The sequence below is a fragment of the Desmodus rotundus genome, chromosome 7 (assembly GCF_022682495.2).
Source record: "Desmodus rotundus isolate HL8 chromosome 7, HLdesRot8A.1, whole genome shotgun sequence".
NCBI lineage: Eukaryota > Metazoa > Chordata > Mammalia > Chiroptera > Phyllostomidae > Desmodus > Desmodus rotundus.
Window position 1 is genome coordinate 50,376,654 of NC_071393.1, and position 18,607 is coordinate 50,395,260.

The 18,607-nt window shown below is 37.3% G+C and overlaps 1 protein-coding gene across 3 annotated transcripts in view; it reads right to left on the reverse strand.

Moving 5' to 3' along the window:
* The window catches only part of MIPOL1 (mirror-image polydactyly 1), a 288,774-nt gene extending 280,909 nt beyond the window's left edge, over window positions 1–7,865 (reverse strand). For 2 of the 3 annotated variants that reach the window (XM_024551295.4, XM_024551296.4), the window contains exon 1: window positions 7,629–7,865. The gene's annotated coding sequence lies outside the window, so the exon portion shown is untranslated. Of the gene's footprint in view, window positions 1–7,459; window positions 7,478–7,628 lie in introns of those variants that run through there. The other variant, XM_053927699.2, reaches the window with a different exon arrangement.
* Window positions 7,866–18,607: the final 10,742 nt, after the last annotated feature.

The following is an 18,607-nucleotide window of genomic DNA, read 5'->3' on the forward strand; positions in this document are numbered from 1 at the left end:
TTATGTTCTCTTACTACAAGAGAAATAAACTAGAAATCAATAGAAGAAAAGTATCTAGAAAATCCTCAAACACTTCTAAATAACCCATGATTCAAAAAGAAAAAAGGGAAATTATAAGTATTTTAAACAGTATAAAAATGGAAATAAGATTACCAAAATGTATGGGATGTAGCCTGAGCAGTGCTTGCAGGGAAATTTATGGCACCAAACACATATATGTAAAGAGGAGGAAGTCCTCTCAATATTTCAGCTTCCACTTTTAAAAAAATACATAGTCAAGAGAAAATTAAACCGAAATCAAACAGAAGAAAGGAAATGAAAAGAGAGCAAAAATCCATGAAACTGAAAATATAAAATCAACATAAAAAAGATCAATGAAACCAAGAGCTGGTTCTTTGAAATGAAATTGGTAAGCCTCTTGCCAGATCGATCAAAACAGAGACATACACTGCCAATTATCAGGAAGAAGAAAGGACATTAAAATGATCCCACAGATATTAAAAAGATAAAAAGGGAATATCATAAACAGCTTTATACCCATAAATTTGACAAATTCCTTAGAAGACACAATCTACCAAAGCAAACTTAGTAAGAAGAGATAATCAGAATAGTCCAGTATTTATTACAGGAATTCAGTTTTAAGAAAACTTCCAACCGAGAAAACTCCAGACCCAGAGATGATACTGATAAGATCTCTTAAATTGCTGTTATTTCCTGGAAACCTCCTTAGGAGGCTTCTCTGGAATCTGGACCACCTATACTTTAGGCCTGGGACATCATTTCACTGTTCTCCTGGGTTGGATTTACTGTTTCCTATATTCCATGTCTTTCTCTCACATCTTTATTTTGCTAGAGCATAACTTCTGAGGATTTCCTGGTCTGAAAGTCTTTGTTCTACTCTCATACTTCAAAGGTTGTTGACTAGCCAAGAATTTGGGGGTCGAAACTACTATCCTTCAAAACTGAAATCACTGCAACACTATGCTCCAGCAGATGATAATGCTGGTCAAGAAGACTAATGCTGGTATGTTCACTCGATTCTTTTTTCTTTTTAGGGGGCCTATTTTTGTTTTCTTTCTAAACCTCCAGGATTTTTCTTTCATTCTTGGTGTTGTGAATTTTTACAAACATGTACCTATGGGTACTTCTTCTTAAATAGTGAATATTGCAAGGACAGAACATAGAGTGTCATGCATCTGGGGTGAAATGAGGGTTGTTTGGGTTGGGGTTATAGAATTTGGAGTCATGTGTTGCTGTCATCTTTGTATTTATTTATGTCTCTTGAAAGAGTTTATAATGAGCATATATTGTTTTTATAAAAAAAACTATGCCATTAAAAAATAAAAACAATGCCTACAATGTTAATTAAAGATTTAAATGTGCAAACTTTGATTCTATACTTCTACTAGAAATCTGCATTCTAGCAAGGGTGCAAACATAGACATACATGAACATAAACTGCAGTGCTGATTATAGTTTTAAAAAAATAGAAATAGCACAAATAGCTACACATTAAGGTCTAGTTAAACGAATGATGCTACATAAATACTATAAACACTACGCATACATAAACTGACATAGAAATATGTATAAAATATGATTAAATTAAAAGGGGAAGTTGTAAACTAATAAGACATAACTATTATTATATTAAGAAAATAAAAACGCAAAAACTCCCAAAAATATGTATTTAGATACATATACACATGTAAGGAAATATATAAAGAAAGTTCTATAAAGATACATTTCAGTATGCGACAGTCTCTACGATAACCATTAAAAGAATGGTAAAGCATGCATAATTTCCAAGTAACGAAGGATAAAAATGGAATAATACAAAATATGAATGGATAAAATGATTCAAATACTATATGCTCCAATTGTAAAACAAAGATGTCCCACTGGATTTTAAAAATCCAATTCTATGCACACATTAACCAAAAGAAGGCTGACAGAGCTATATCACAGTCAGAGAGAAGCCAGAGCTTAGAGAAGACTCAGGAAACCTGCCAAGTAAATACAGCATGGGATCCAGATTGGGTCCTAGAACAGAAAAAAGAACACTGATGAAAAACCAACGGTACCTGGATAAAGTGTATAATTTAGTGAACAGTGTAATATCAATATTAATTTCTTGGTTTTCACCATTGTACTATGATTATGCATTGCATTAACAGTAGAAGTAGGATGAAGGGTTTACAAAAACTTTCTGTACTATTTCTGCAACTTTTTGGTAAGTCTAAAATTATTTCAAAATAAAAAGTTTATTAAAAAATTCATACTAAACTATTTTAGGAGACCATTCTGCATGGTGTGGGCCCAGCTCCCACTCAGAAAGGCCAGTGCAAAGCAAGGTCCAGCACACAGGACCCAAACCCACGGATAGGTTCTCCCGTGAGGAATCAGGCCTGCATTGTACCTAGGCCGCTTTGAGACTTGCTTTTTGCTAAAATTCCCTCACCCTGAATTGAGGAAGCAAACATTTATAGCATATCTTTAAAGTAACTTCCTAAAAATTATGCTAAACCTTCCAAGGAGGAGTGTAACCAGTTCAGCCAGTTTTCCCTTTACATTTGTAAATATCCTTCCTTTTTGTTGTAATTAGCAATATCCTCTCCTTTGTTTTCTGTAAAAGGTAGTAAATGAGGACCATCCTCAATGTAATGTGCCCAGAAAAGCAATAAAAGCCTGTCAAGGCAAGGGTTAGGGGCGCTCTCTCCTTGAGAGAGTGGCCGTGCCATCCCTTTTCCTCCACAGGACTCGGTAGTCCATGTGCATTTGTCTCGTCTCAGCCACAACACTGCAGACACTGTAGGCTGGTGTCCACATCAAACTATAAAACAAAAAGCATTACTAGAGGTACAAGGGATACTTATTAATGGAAAAAAAAGTTCAATTCATAGGGCGAAAAACGAATTATAATATTGTATGTTTCTAATAACATGACCTCATAATAAATAAATTAAAAACAGAACTACAAGGGAGAAGAAAATCCACAATTACACAGGGAGATTTAACACACAGTAAATTGTCAGTAATTGTCAATCAATTATACACACATAAATCCATAAGGAAAGAGATTTTCATAAAGGCCCCCATCAAGGCTTTGACAGGTGGGTCCCTAAATAAGTCAACTCAGAACAGGGTAGCTGGTTTCATCAAAGTGAGCAAGAAAATGCCAGCAAAAAGTAAGTTACATTCTTTTGTAACTTAATCTCACTAATGACATTGACCATTTTTGCTGTATTTTTTCAATTTAATCTTTATCGTATTTTTTCCAATATACCCCTTATGCCCCCCTCCCCAGCAATCACCACACTGTTGTCCATGTCCATTTCCTTTTTGCTTAATCTTTCTACCCCTTAACCTCCCCCCACCCCCATCTTACAAAGTTTTAGAAGTGAGTCTCTAGATCCAGTCTACCCTTAGGACAAAGGATTATACAGGTATCTGAATACCAGTGTTATCTTAGAAGGCAGCCTAGCACAAGGAGCACAGTGGAAAAGGCAACTGGAATCCAAATTAGGAGAACTGGATTTTAGTAACTATGTGACTAAGTACAATCTCTCAAGGCCAGTGTTTTCACTAAAACAACCTCAGGGCAGCCAAAATGACATGCATAGTCATTTAAATTCTAAGTTCTAAATTCTGTGCTTTCCTACTGTATCTTTAGGAAAGGATCATTATTAGATACTTGGTCAAAATGTCTCATTTTACAAAAGAGAGCCAAGTTCCAGGAGAGGTGACCACAGACAGGGAACAAGCTGTACTTATTCTGCTCTTTTGCCCAGTGCTCTTTCACTGTAGTGCACACTTTTCCAATTAATGCCCTAAAAAAATCCTATCCTCTCTTTAAGTCTCAAAATCCATTCAATTCAAAAGGCAGAAAGAATAATACTGTCTAAGAAGAGGAGCAGCAACAATTAATTAATGCTGTGTGTTATTTCTTTTTCTCTCAGCAGCCCTAAAACTATCTCTGTAGGTGGCATGTGAGATGAAAGGCAGCCATCCTCTGCCCATCCCAGTCCCAGGTATCTGGACATTGTAGTATTAACATTCTTTGCTAAAAGTAAAGTATAAAAGCCCACAGATAATAGATCATAGCAGAGTCACCTTAAACAAAGTGAACCTAAATGAAATATCTAAAAATAGAAACTACAACCAGAAAACGCAAGTTCTGTCCCCGCTTGAATCCTGGAGAATGGTGTCCAAGAGGCCAACAAGGGCAGTGTGATGCAGGCAATGTCGGGGAGTAGGTAGTCTAGGAAACTAACAATAACAACTGCACTGACAGATGTATTCTTATTCATACAGAAGATACATTCTTATTCATACAATCGGTGTACTGCCATTAAACATCTGTGCTACATAAATACCCTATTTGCTCCCATATGAGGTCAAAGGCCAAGGGGGAGGGGGGGAAGGGGAGGGAGGACTCGCTTGTTAGAAAATTGCCTCCACAGCACATACCCTTTACAGGCCATAATAATTTGTAGTAACTCCAACTCTGGCTCAAGAAGTGCAGAGAAAACATTGCATATAAGTACAATTGCTTTGTGTAGCATTATAAAGCAGAAAGGTATCTATACCAGTCAAATTATGTGTGCGTGTGTATACAGGTATGTATACAGGCCTGTGCTCAGAACTTTCTATTTAAGAACAGCTCAAGGATAGCAGTGGGTTGTTGGTGAAGAAGCTGAGGCCTAGGGGTTTATCGTAAATTGGTGTTTGCATAACAATCAAATAAGATTGAAAAAATATTAATTACCCACATCAAAGAAAAATCACATTGATGGAGACTACCTGCAAGCCTCTCATTACTTTAGCAAGTAAGTATCTAAATACAAACCTAAATTCATTTCTATAAACCACCTAAAGTGTTACCTTAAAATGTTAACATAGGCTGAAATAGCACTCAAAGAAAGTTTTTGATACTTTCAAAAGTTTTTTGATACTTCTGGTACTGAGTGAAAGGCAGGGAGCCCCAAGTAAGAGAAGATGACCTGGACAGCCCAATGGGACATTTAAGGAAGAGGGAACCTCCATCCTGGGCAGGGACGCCACAGTTGAGTGTCATGGCCCAAGCCGTCGGCTATTACTTCCCATATTATGAATGTATGCAATCAGTAGATATAAATTTCAATCAAGCCATCCCAAGATAAAACAGTTCAAAAAACAAAACCCATCTCAAAGTAGTGAAAAACGTATTTTATGATTTTTTATGTTTTATATTTTTGTGCAGAAATATCTGGATATTCACCCTTTCCCTAGGGTTTTATGCAATATCAAAGAAGACATTCATCTCCTTTGTTTTCTCACTTCTTACCTCTCTTTTGAATAGTTAGGAGAAATCTCAAACAGGTCTCTAATTAGTCTTGAGGTAAAAGTGGTAAAAAGCAAAGAAAATATGTTTAAGGATTTAAAATTTAACCTTTAACTATATAGCACACATTACTTAATACTATTATGCATTTATGCTTTTCCAATACAGCCCACCTCAGTTAATGATTTTACTACCAATGAAAAGATTAAAGAGTCATTTCTGAACTGTCATTTTTCCACATAGCAAGGGTTAGAAAACTATGAAACAAAAAAGAAAGGAGGGAGGGAGGCAAGCAAAAAAGAAAGGAAAGAAGAAAAGCAGGCCGAAGGGAGGAAGGGAGAGGGAAGGGAGAAAAGATGAACGGGAGGAGGAGGGAGGAAGAGAGAGAAAGAGAAAAGAAGAAAAGGAAGGAAAGGAGGGAGGGAGGGAGAAAGAGAGACAGAGAGATAGAGTGGAAGAAAAGGAGGGAAGGTAGGAAGAAAATACAGAGACAACCTAAAATACAAGCAGCCCTAACTTCACACAGCACTGCTTTAACTGAAACTCTAGAAAGCAAGGAGTGCCTCTATCTACTATTTGGTTCTGTACATAAAATTTGATGACCCCTGCAATTAAGGATATCCAAATGGCCAATAAACATGTAAAGAGGTGTTTAATATCATTAGTCATTAGGGAAATCAGGGAAAACCCACAATGTGATATTACTATAATACCCCCAAAATGGCTAAAATAAGTAAGGTAATACTAAGTGCTGTAAGCACTTGGAGGAGCCAGAATTCTCAAACTCTGCTGAAAGGAGTGCTAATTGACAACTAATTTGAAAAACTTTTTGGGAGTTATACCAGAAATACATACTGCATATTCTACAATGTAGCCATTTAAGTAGTAGGTATGTAACCAACACAAATGTATACATATGTTCACTAAAGTACTTATAAAAATGTGCATAAAAGCCCTATTGGTCACGGCCAGAAACTGATGGAAGACCATGCAGAATAAGAACAAACTACTGCTACGTAACTTGTAGAAATCTCATAAATACAATATGGACAAAAGTGAAACACAAAGGTCTACATACTGTATGATTCCATTTATGTAAAGTTAGTAAGATAAATTCATAGATGACATTAAAAATCAAGATAACGGTGATCTTTGGGAAGGGGGCACAAAGTGGGACTTCTAAGAGGCAAGTAATGCTCTTTCTTGATCTAGGTGCTGTATATCCTTTGTGAAAATTCGGTGAGCTGTAACTTATGATTCACGCATTTTTCTAGAGGTCTCTTACCCTTCGAAAATGAACACACTAAAAGGAATTCTATACTCTGCCTTTGAAGGAAAATTGTGTACATCTCCCGCCCACTTTTCTGATTTGCCATCATAATCTCTCACCAATATTATACCTTTAATTCCTGTTAGCTAATACAGAAGTCATCCTTGTTTTAATTTCCTTGGTGTACTATTGCATAGGATATCCAAATGAATATGTAGCCAGTTCCAGTTCCCAAGGAGGAACTTTGAAAACCCAATACTTTGTGATAGTACGTTAAAATTGTCTGGGGAAGAAAAGAAAACCTTGAAATGTAGTTTTGTTGGACCCTTTGTTTTGGTTTACCTTTGTCTACTAATAATACAGTGATGTAATCTGCATAAAATGTTCAAAGGAGCTTTTCAAAAAGCCTGTTCTTGTGGAAAGTTTTTCTTTCTACCATCCTGTCTAATAATGTTGTTTTCTTGTGTTTATCCATTCCTCCCATCCATGGAGCTTTAAGTACTTTACAAATACTGTTGGGTGGTGTCACCTTCCAGTTAGAGAATTTGGGCCAACAGACATTGCAAACCAAAAATATCCAAACAGTATCTTTCTGAAGCATGACTCAATGTACCTTAAAGAAGCACCGCATTCTTTGCCGAAAGTTACAAGTGTGAGAACTTAAGTACAAAAGGATTTAATGACTCTCAAGGGCACAGAGTCGACCCTAGGTTGAACCAGAACATACCCTCTAACTCACTGCCGCTTAAGGGGAAAACAAACAAAAACCTACACCCTTGAATAAAATGCTCAGCTGCTCAACTCATAATGAGAAACTGGTAAAGATGCCGAAATCAAACCCAGAAAGAGACCCTGTGAACTCTGACCTTTCAGAGAACCCCATCACCGCCGGCCGCACCGGGCCAACTTTCACCTGTGCAGATTCCGCTCTGCGCCGACACCCGGTCCGAGCAGGCTGCGGCCGGAGTTTCCAGGGCTATTCTCAGCCCACCCTTCCCCTCCGGTCGCCCAACGCTCCCAAGCCAACCCGTTTACCTGGGACGCGCCCAGCACCGCCCCGGCGCTGACTCTGCGCTCGCCCACAGTTTCTCGGGGCCGACACACAGCCCCCGCGTCAGCCAATCGCTGCTCCCCGGGACCGTCCCGGCCCGGGGATCCCTCGCGCGAGGAGACGCGCGCGCCTGCGGACTGCCGGGCTGGGCGCGGGGGCGCAGGGAGCCGGCCGCACGCTGCGCGCGGGGGCCCACGGGGAACGGAGGGGAACGGGTTCCAAGCGGCGGCCGGCGGTGCGCAGCGAGCATGCGCAGGCCGGCGGCTCGGGCCGCGAGGCGGGGTCTCAGGGCTAGGGAGCGAGCTTGGAAAGTCTTCAGCGTTTCCGAGCAGAAAGAAGGCGGTGTTCAGAATCTTCCGCCGCTGCTCCGGCAGCGTGCTACGCTGGCGGGGACCGAGACGACAGACACGATCTGAGAGCGCAAAATATCGTCTAGACAAAACCCCATCTGGTTAAAGGAGGAAAACTGCGTGGTTAAAAACCGCGTCTGGTAGCTTCATCTTTACGTTGCCTCATCTCCACAGGAGCTGGCGGAATTGTGGTTTCCTGTTTTATTTGTGTGTGGTTTGAGGTGAGAAAGTGAGAGGGTGACAAGACAGGGACGGGAGAGAGGGGCGTGTTGGGAATTGATGGTTGAATGAAAAGGGCAAAAGTTGGCCTCCAGTTCGGTGAGCACAAGTGGTACCTATCTCCTGATCAAGGAAAGTTTCAACCAGAAGTTGGAAGTGTAATCTTTTTGAGTAAGTACTAGAAAGAGACCTGGGTGCTTATTTTCAATATGTGGATTCTTTAAGACAAAATGTTGAACCTTCCAGAATTAAACAAACAAAAAGTCTTTAATTTGTGTGCCTCTGTGTTGAAACAGGGAATGACTGGCATAATTAATTAGCTATTAGTATGTAATTCAAGTGTGGTTCTTTCCCACAGATTAGTAGTATTTTTATAAATGTCACGTTAATGACATTTCCTTCAGACACCAAATATTTATTGAGCACATACAATGTGCTGGGTTCTCTTCTGGATGTTGGATAATAAGCAATATTAGCTTTTACAGACAATAGGTGTAATATGAAGTGTTGGCAGTTTCCCAAGTTAGTAAAAGTTAATGAAAGGAACTTACACTTTAGTAAGTGTAGAAAAGGGAGTGAACAAGACATGAAAAAATGGACGTAAATTAGTTGGAACAAAATAGGTTACAAAATTCAAAAACTCCTGTTAATGGACATTGTTCTGAAGAGGTTTATTACAGACTAAGCTTTGAAATGCATTTTTTCTTTGATTCAACGTCTAAAAAAGATATTTATAGACACAAAGTACCATAAAAATATATGTAACAAAAAGGGGAGTGGTGTAGTTTGTCAGAGTAGGTGGGAAGAGCACTCCGGTCAGGAACAATGACGTATTGAAAAGGTTTAGGACCAACTAAAATTATGCATAAAAGAAAGAGGGAAAGTTGCTTTTTCTAGCTAAGGAATAACAAGAAATAAGATGGGAGGAGTGACCACAACATTAAGAAAATTCAAATAATGAATTTATAGGTTAAACTTAGAGAAAGTGGTTATACTATTTTTCTTTGGATAAATGTACAATTAACCCTAGTTTTTAAAACTCATTATCTGTGTGCTGAAAGTCTCCAGGGTAAAGAGAAAATCCAAGTTTTCTTTCCTTTTGATGATCTGTTTTTTTCCTTCTGCCTCTTTTATTCAATGAATTCAGACATTCAGTCTTTTCTCTCTAGTCCTACCTCCAACTGAGGTAACTTTTAATGCTCTTTTCCTGAACTTTTCAGATGATAATGGCTTATTTCTTCCCACCCCTCTTTCACTACCACCTTCACTCACATATGAATCTCTTATTCTCCATCCTGCTAACAGTTGCCAGTCTACAAGAAGTGAAAGAGACCAATTAAGAGCTTTCTTTCCTCTTCTCAAGCTAATTATCAAACATGTCTGTGCTCTCAATCCTCCTACAAGTAGGGCTTTTGCAGAAATATGGATTAGAATGAGAAGGAAAAGAAAGTGAACCCGTCTTTCATTACAGGGAATGAAAAGAAGGTCAGATGGTGAATACTCTAAACTCCATAAATATCATTAGCCTCTGAAAATGTGCCAAACACATCAGTCAATTCTAGAAATGAAATAATGAATAAAAATGCACAGAAGTAGAAGTAGCTAAGAGTGTCTTGTATATTAGTCAAGAGTTCTCTAGAGAAACAAACAACAACACATATACAAATATACACACACATACATAAATACACAAATTTTTATTGTAAGGGATGTCATTTTAATTTGCAGTTCCCTGATGACGTGATGTTGAGCATTTTTCTTGTTTATTTGACATCTGTATATCTTCATTGATGAGGTGTATGTTCAGACCTTTTGCCCATTTTTTATTGTTTGACCCATAATTACTTGTGTTCTTATTAAGTTTTAAGATTCCCTTGCATATTTTGGATTCATATCCTTTATTGGATATAAGTTTTGAAAATATCGTCTCCCAGTCTGTAGCTAGTCTTCTCACTTTCTTAATAGTATATTTAGCAGAGCAGACAATTTTAATTTTAATGAAGTCTAACTTCCTAATTTTTTCTTTCGTGGATTGTACTTTTGATGTATTTAGAAAGAGATCACCAAACCCAGGGTCACCTAGACTTTCCCCTTGTTATATTCTAGGAGATTAATCATAATCCCTTTGGATTTTACATTTAGATCTATGATCCATTTTGAGTTAATTTTTATGAAAGGTGTATAATACATTCTATATCTAGATTTATTTTTTGCATGTGGATATCCAGTTGTTGTAACACCCTCCGATGAAAAGACTATCCTTTGTCCACTGAATTACTTTTGCTCCTTTGTTAGAGATCACTTGACTCTGTTTGTGTGGGTCTATTTCTGGGCTTTCTGTTCTGTTTAGTTGACCTGTTTATTTGTTTTTTTCACCAGTACCACACCATCCTGATTACTATAGCTTTATAGTATTCTTAAAGCTGGGTACTATCAATCTTCTGACTTTGTTTTTCTCCTTCAACGTTGTGTTGTTTATTGCCTCTCCATATAAGCTTTAGGATCAGCTTATCGCTAGCCACCAAAACCTTGCCTGGGTTTTGATTGGGATTGCACTGAAGCTACAGATAAAGTTGGAAAGAACTGATATCTTAGACACTATTTAGCCTTCTTTTACATATTTTTGACCCTTGAACAACATGGGTTTAAAAAGCATGGAAACTCTTATTTGCAGATTTTTTAAATAAATACACAGTGGCCCTCCATATTCTCAAGTTTTGCATCTGTGGGTTCAACCAACTGCATATGCAGAGAGCCACCTTAAGTTATAGGCAGATTTTCGACTGGGTCAGTGGTCGACACCCCAACCTTCGTGTTGTTCAAGGGTCAACTCTTCATGTAATGTCTCTGTTTATTTATATCTTCTTTGATATTTTGCATCATAGTCTTATAATTGTCCTTATATAGATCTTCATATTTAGTTAAGGTTTATACTTAAGTTTGGTTTTTGGTCTGATGTTAGTGGTATTGTGCTATTAATTTCAGATTCCAATTGTTCTTTGCTGGTATGTAGGAAAATTACGGACTGTTTTATATTAACCTTGTCTCCTATAACTTTGATATAATCAGTTATTAGTCCAAGGAAGTTTTCTTTGTTGATTTTTAAAAATAATTTTATGTAGACAATCATGTCTTCTGTGAACAAAGACAGTTTTATTTCTTCCTTCTCAATCTGTATATTTTCATGATTAATTTTCAGTTATCACATGTAATTTTTAAAAAACTGAACTTAATTCTCTCCTGATCTCAGCATGCATTTCTCTATCCTCCCCCATTCTATTTCTGATGCACCTAATAATAGAGCTTCAAAATACGCAAAGCAAAATGTGTTAGAACTGCAGAGAAATCCACAATTAATATAAAATTATAGTCAAATTTCAAACTCATCTCTCAACAATTGATAGAATAAGCAGACAGATGTAAACGGTAAGGATATATAAGGTTTGAACAACTTTAATAACCTACTTACCTAGTTGACATTTATAGAACACCACCTATCAACAGCAGAATACACATTTAGGTCTGCATGGAATATTTACCAGGACAGACCATAAAACAAATACAAATTAACTTAAAAGGATTCAAATCAGGAGTGACATCAGCAAGATGGTGGAATAGGAAGTTACAGACCCTTTTTCTCCCAAATTTAACAATACATGGACCATTTACATTTGTGTTTCTGCACTCATGGAAAGTATGAAACCAACTGCATCAAAGCCCTGTAAGAAAATTCATAGCACTCACTTGCAAGTGGCTCACCCCGCAGCATGACGTGATTTAGAAGAAGCTATCAACTCCTAACTTTTCCCTGGGGAGAGAAAGGAGCAGAATGTATGTCCCGTGTTCTGATTTTTTAGGGCATTGTCTGAGGGAATGGTTTCTGTTTTACCTGAATCTAAGTTCTGACAGGAAAGAGTGGTTAGTTTGGAAGTTGTTGAGAACAAAGGCAATCAGTGTGCATCAGAGTCCACAGTACCACAGACTGGAACTAGGTGAAAGTCAATGATCATAGTTTACTGCAGCATTGCAGAGGCTGCAGTACAGCAGACAGATGCCAAGGGGAGACTCTAAGTACAAACTAGGAAACCTGTTCAATTTTTAGATTACATGTGCAAGCCCAAAGAGGTCATATACCCAAATAAGGCTTAAAAGTCCTCCAGAATCTCTAGACAGAATGGTTAGAGAAAATCCTCTTTCTACAAAACCAGACCACAAAACCTGGGAGAGGTGGCTGATTTTTCACATGCTAGAGGCCTAGCAGAAGATATTCAAAGAAACAAGGAAACATGGCCCATTGAAAAGAACAAATTAAGTCTCTTGATGCCTACCCAAAGAAACAGATACATGGATTATCAAAGAATTCAAAATAACCATAATATAGATTCCCAATGAATTAAAAGAGAGCACCAATGACAACTAGCAAAAATGAATAAGAACAGTAACAGAAACTAGAAAGAAGGCCCAAACAGGAATTCTGAAACTAAAGAATACAGTAACTGGAAAATGCACTAAAGGAATTCAATATTAGACTTGACCAGACAGAAGAAAGAATCAGTAAACTCTAAAAAGGACTTTCAAAATTTCCAAGGCAGAGGAGCAAAAAGAAAAAGAATGAAGAAAAATTAAGTGAAGCTAAAAGATTTATGGGACACCTCTTGTGGAACAACGTATGCATTTTGGGAATCCCAGAAGAGTAAGAAAAAGAAAGAGGGACAGAGAATCTGTTTGAAGAAATAATGACCTCAAAGTCACAACATTTCAGGAGAGAAATGGACAGATAAATTCAGGGGATTCAACTACTCCACCTAGAATAAATGTTGAGACCTACACTGAGACACATAATACCAAACTATCAAAAGTCACAAAGAAGAGGACCTCGAAAGCAGCAGGACAAAGGCAAATTTCTCATGTACAAAGGAGCTTCTATGAGGTAGTCAGTAGAGTTCTCAGCTGAAATCTTGCGGGCTACAAGGGAGTGGAATAATATATTCAAAATGCTAAAAGAAAAAAAAGTCAAGAATGTATGCTGCAAAACTGTCATTCAATCATGAAGAAGAAATCAAGATGTTCCCAGAGAAAAAAAGCTGAAGTAGTGTGTGGGGGGGCACCTCCTGCAGGCACCCCCAGCCGCCACAGATGAAAATAAATCTACCAAGACATGATCTGCTTGGGGAGGAAAGATGGCCGATCTCTCAAAGGAGAAGGGCTAAGAGCCTTTTCCCCAATGGGCTTTTATTGGGTTCATTTTGCACAGGAATACAGGTAAAGCTCATCAATCATTGTCAGGCAATAAGGATCAAACAATAGATAACATACAAAGAACTCTGAGGGCTTATTCTGAGTCAGGGTCAGTTAGCTAAAGGGCTATAAAACTTTGGGAAACACACTCATTTCATTCTTGGACCCTTATCAGAAAACTGAGGACATTCTTAGCAAAGCAGGTTTTACAGGATTTTATGCATTCTTTCTTAGGCCTGATCGCCCCAGGGAATTCGCCCTTTGCAGCACAGGACTGCACTGCCCTCTGTCATTGTTTCAGGCTTAAGTCAGGCAGGAGAAGTAAAGCAGCCTAGAGATTAGGAGAGTTCTTGCAGACAGAATGAGGACTCAGGCTCTGTCAAAGCAGAGGGGTGAGGGTCCATCACCCCCTTACTCCATAGCCCCCCCAAGTCCTTCTCTGTGGTCCTCTTTGTGACCAGGCCTGCCTTAGGTCATCCCTCCCTTGAGGAATCTCACCTGTCATTGGCTAACTGGTCAGGCTCAGGGCCAAGCAGGGTGAAGTAAAGTGGGCAGAGGCTGCGTCCCTGCCTGGGAGATAAGCTTTGTCTCCTTAGTGGCTTATGGTCCCAAGGTCTCTCACTCAGCCTTAGCCATGGGGGGTTACAGCTTCTGAAACCAGGCAGGGCAGTTCCCAACAAAGTAGTACAGCGCCACTATGAGAAATGCTGGTATGAACCCTTCAAGTTGATACAAGAGGATGTAAACAGCACCACAAAACCATGTGAAAATATACACCTCCCTGGTAAAAGGAAAAGTATAGACAAATATAGAATCCTTAGTGTAGGTGTATAAATCACTTTTAAATGTGGTATGAATTTTTAAAAAAGGCATAAAATATAATTACAAATCTATGTTAATGAATATGCAACATAAAAAAGTAATTTCTGTCATCAATAACAAGTGATGGGTCAGATATGTAATGGAGTAGAGGTTTTATATGTGATTGAATTTACATTATCAGATTAAAATAGTTCATTATAACTCTAAATTGGTTTATGTAATTGCAATGGTAACCACAAGGGAAACAACATATAGAATATACACTATGGGAAATGAAAAGGGAATCAAAGCCTATCACTACAAAAAAATGAATAAAATACAAAAAATTGTGACAATAAAGGTAAAGATGGGGGAAAATGCTAAAAGACATACAGAAAGCAATGAACAAAATGGCAGTAGTAAGTCCTTTCCTATCAGTAATTACTTTAAATGTAAATATTAAATGCTCCAGTTAAAATACATTAACTGGCTGAATGAATGAGAAAACAAGATCCAACTATATGCTGCCTACAAGACACTTTGGATCTAAGGAAACACTCTATTTAAGTGTAAGGATGGGAAAAGATATTGCATGCAAACAAGAACCTAAAGAGATCAGGGTGGTCATACTATGTCAGAAACTCAAGCGATAAAAAAGGGCATTATATAATGATAAAAGGATCAATTCACCAGTAATATATAAAAAATTATAAATATACATGTGCCTACATCAGTACTCTCTAATACAGGGGTGAGCAAACGTAGGTTTACAGTTGTGAGTATGAGAGGGTGAATTACAATAATCATAACCTACCTGTCCTTTTTCACATGAACAACTGTAAACCTACTTTTTCCCACCCCTGTATATGAAGTGAATATTGACAGAACTAAAGGGAGAAATAGACTGCAACACAATAAAAGCAGATTTTAATATTTAAGTTTCAATTATGGCTATAACAAGACAGAGGATCAATAAACAGAAGACTTAAATAACACAATAGATCACTTAGACCTAACAGACATAAAGACCATTTTACCCAACAAAAGCAGAATACATATTCTTCTCAAGCACACATGGAACATTCTCTGAACACGTTAGGCCACAAAACCAGTCTTAAAAACATAAGAAGATTGAGTAATTCAAAGTATCTTCTCTGATCACAATAAAATAATGCTAGAAATAAATAGCAGAAGGAAAACAGAAAAATCCACAAATATATGGACATTAAACAACTCACTCTTAAACAACCAGTAGGTCAAAGAAGAAATTACAAAAGAATTTAGAAAATATCTGGAGACAAATGAAAGTAAAAACACAACATACTAAAACTATGGGATGCATGCAGCAAAAGGAGTACTAAGAGGAAAGTTTATAGTGGTAAATTAATATATTAAAGATAAAAAGGATCTCAAGTCAACAACCTAACTTTGCATCTCAAGCAACTAGGAAAAGTAACCCAAAGTTACAGGAAGAGAATGCATAATAAAGATTAGAGCAGAGATAAATGAAATAGGGAATTGAAAAATCAATGAAACCAGAAGTTGAGTTTTAATAAGATCAAAAAAGTTGAGATACCCTTAGCTAGAATAAGAAAAAAGGAAGATGCTAATAACTAAAATTAGAAATGAAAAAGTGGACATTGCCACTGACATCACAGAATTAAAGAGGATCATAAGAGTCTACAGTGAACAAGTATACACTAACAAATTGAGTAAACTAGAAGAAATTGATGAATTCCTAGAAACATATAGTCTACTAAGACTGAACCAAGAAGAAATTAAAAAAAAAAAAAATCTAAACAGACCTATTACTAGTAAGGACACTGCTGCAGTAATCAGAAACCTTCCAACAAAGAAATGTCTAGGACCAGATGGCTTCACTTCATAATTCTACTAAACATTTAAAGAAGAAGAATTAACATTAATTTTTCTAAAACTCTATCAGAGAATTGAAGAAGAATACTTCAAAACTCACTGGATGAAGCCAACATATACTGATACCAAAATCAGTCAAAGACACAAAAAGACAACTACAGACTAATATCCCTGATGAATATTGATGAAAAATCCTCAATAGAATACTTGCAAATAGAATTCAACAGCACATTAAAAGGATTTACTATGACCAAGTGGGATTTTTACCTGGAATGCAAGCATTGATATACAAAAATCATTCAATGTAACACACCACAATAACAAAATTAAGAACAAAAACCATGTGACTATCCCAATGCATGCAGAGAAAGCATGTGACAAAACTTAGTATTCTTTCATGATAAAAGAAAAAGCAGACAACTAACTAAGAAAAAAGAAAATTATCTTAACATAATGAAAGCCATGTGTGAAAAGGGCATAGCAAACATCATTCTCTGTAATGAAAGACTTAAAGCTTTTCCTCTAAGATCAGAAAAAAGGCAAGGATGCCAATTCTTGCTATTATTATTCAACATTGTACTGGAAATTCTAGCCAGACCAATGAGACAAGAAAAACTAATAAAAGGCATAAGTTGGAAACAAAGAACCCAAATTATCCCTGTTTTCAGATGACATGATCTTATATGCAGACAATTTTAAAGATTCCCCAATAAAACTCTTTCAACTTATAAACAATTTCAGCAAAATCAACACACACAAATCAATTATGTTTCAATACACTAACAATGACCAATCTGAGAGGAAATTAAGAAAACAATCTCATTTACTATAGCATCAAAAAGAATAAAATACTTAGACAACTGAGGAGGTAAAATACTTGTACATCGAAAACTATAAAGCATTGCTAAAAGAAATTTAAAAAGATACAAATAAATGGAAATACATCTGTGCTCATTAATTGAAAGACAATATTGTTAAAATGGTCCTACTACCCAAAGCAATCTATAGATTTAATGCAACCCCTATCAAAACCCCAATGACATTTTTTTGCAGAATAGAAAAAAAAATCCTAAAATGCCTTTGGAAATACAAAAAAACCCAAAGAGCCAAAGCAGTCTTGAGAAATAAGAACGAAGGTCTCACACTTCCTGATTTCAGAACATACTATAGACAACAGTAATCAAGTGGTATTTTGCATGTCGCTTCTTATAGTCTTCCTTCTGTGAATGTCTGCCTCTGTGTCCAGATTTCTCTCTTTTGTAAAGATATAATCATACTGGATTAGGGTCACCCTAATGACCTCATTTTAGTTTGATTACTTGGTAAAGACCCTATTTCCAAATATGGGCATACTCTGAGGTTCTGGGGGTTAGAAATTTGACACATCTTTTGGGGGAAACACAACCCCATACCAATGGTATTCAACCCATACCAAAACCTTGAGAAACATGAAAATGAAAATACATATCCCAACATCCCAAAAGTTATAGGCTGCAGCAAAAGCAGTGCTAAAGTGAAAATTTGTAGCTATAGATGAACATATGAAATATTCAGAATAGGCAAATCAAGTCAAATCATATTGCCAGAGGATGGAAGAAGGGTAAACAAAGAGTGATTACTAAATGGGTATGAGCTGTTTTTCTGAGGTGACTGTGATCCATTCACTGAATTAATGTTTATTATGTGCCTACTATGTCCCAGGCAGTATTTCACTCAGTTCTGCGTGGACTTTGCATTCAAAAGGAGGAAAAGACTAAGAATAAACAATATGGGCTCTATCTAAGTGTTGAAAATTGTAATAAAGAGAAATCAGGCTAGATAAAGAGTGAAAAGTTTGAGGAAAAGTGCAGTTTTAGACAGGTGGAACCTGCCTGTTAGAGTAATACGTGTTCAGATGCCTGCAGGAAGTGAAGAAACAAGTCATGGGAATGTCTAGGAAAAGAACATTCCTGGAATGCAAAGATGGGAGCATGGTTGGGAGTGTTCAAAGGAAAGCCAAGAAAATTGGTGTATCAAGAGCAGGATGAAAGGAATGTTAGGAAGTAAGTGAGGGAAGTGGCCAGAAACCAAAATCTGTAAGATCATTTGGGCTATGGCTAGGACTTTGGGTTCCATTCTAAGGGTGACAGGAAGCCACTGTCTTAGGACAGGTGAGAAATATCTGAAATATGTTTTAAAACAATCACTCTGGGTACTGTAACCACACTATTCAATTCAATTTACAGAAAATGTCTCAGACATCAATGTCTAGATTATGTTGTTTTTCTTGTGATTAGAACTTTTTTCTTTATTTTTGTTGTTGACACTGTTACAGATGTCCCCATTTCCCCACCCACCTTTGCCTGCCTCCACCCAGGCCCACCCCCTTTTCCCTCCAGCCATCACCACACTGTTGTCTGTATCTATGTATTATGCATATATGTTCTACAATCAGGAAAGTCTGGCTTTCCCACCCAACTCTTCTCCTAAGTAGCTTGGTA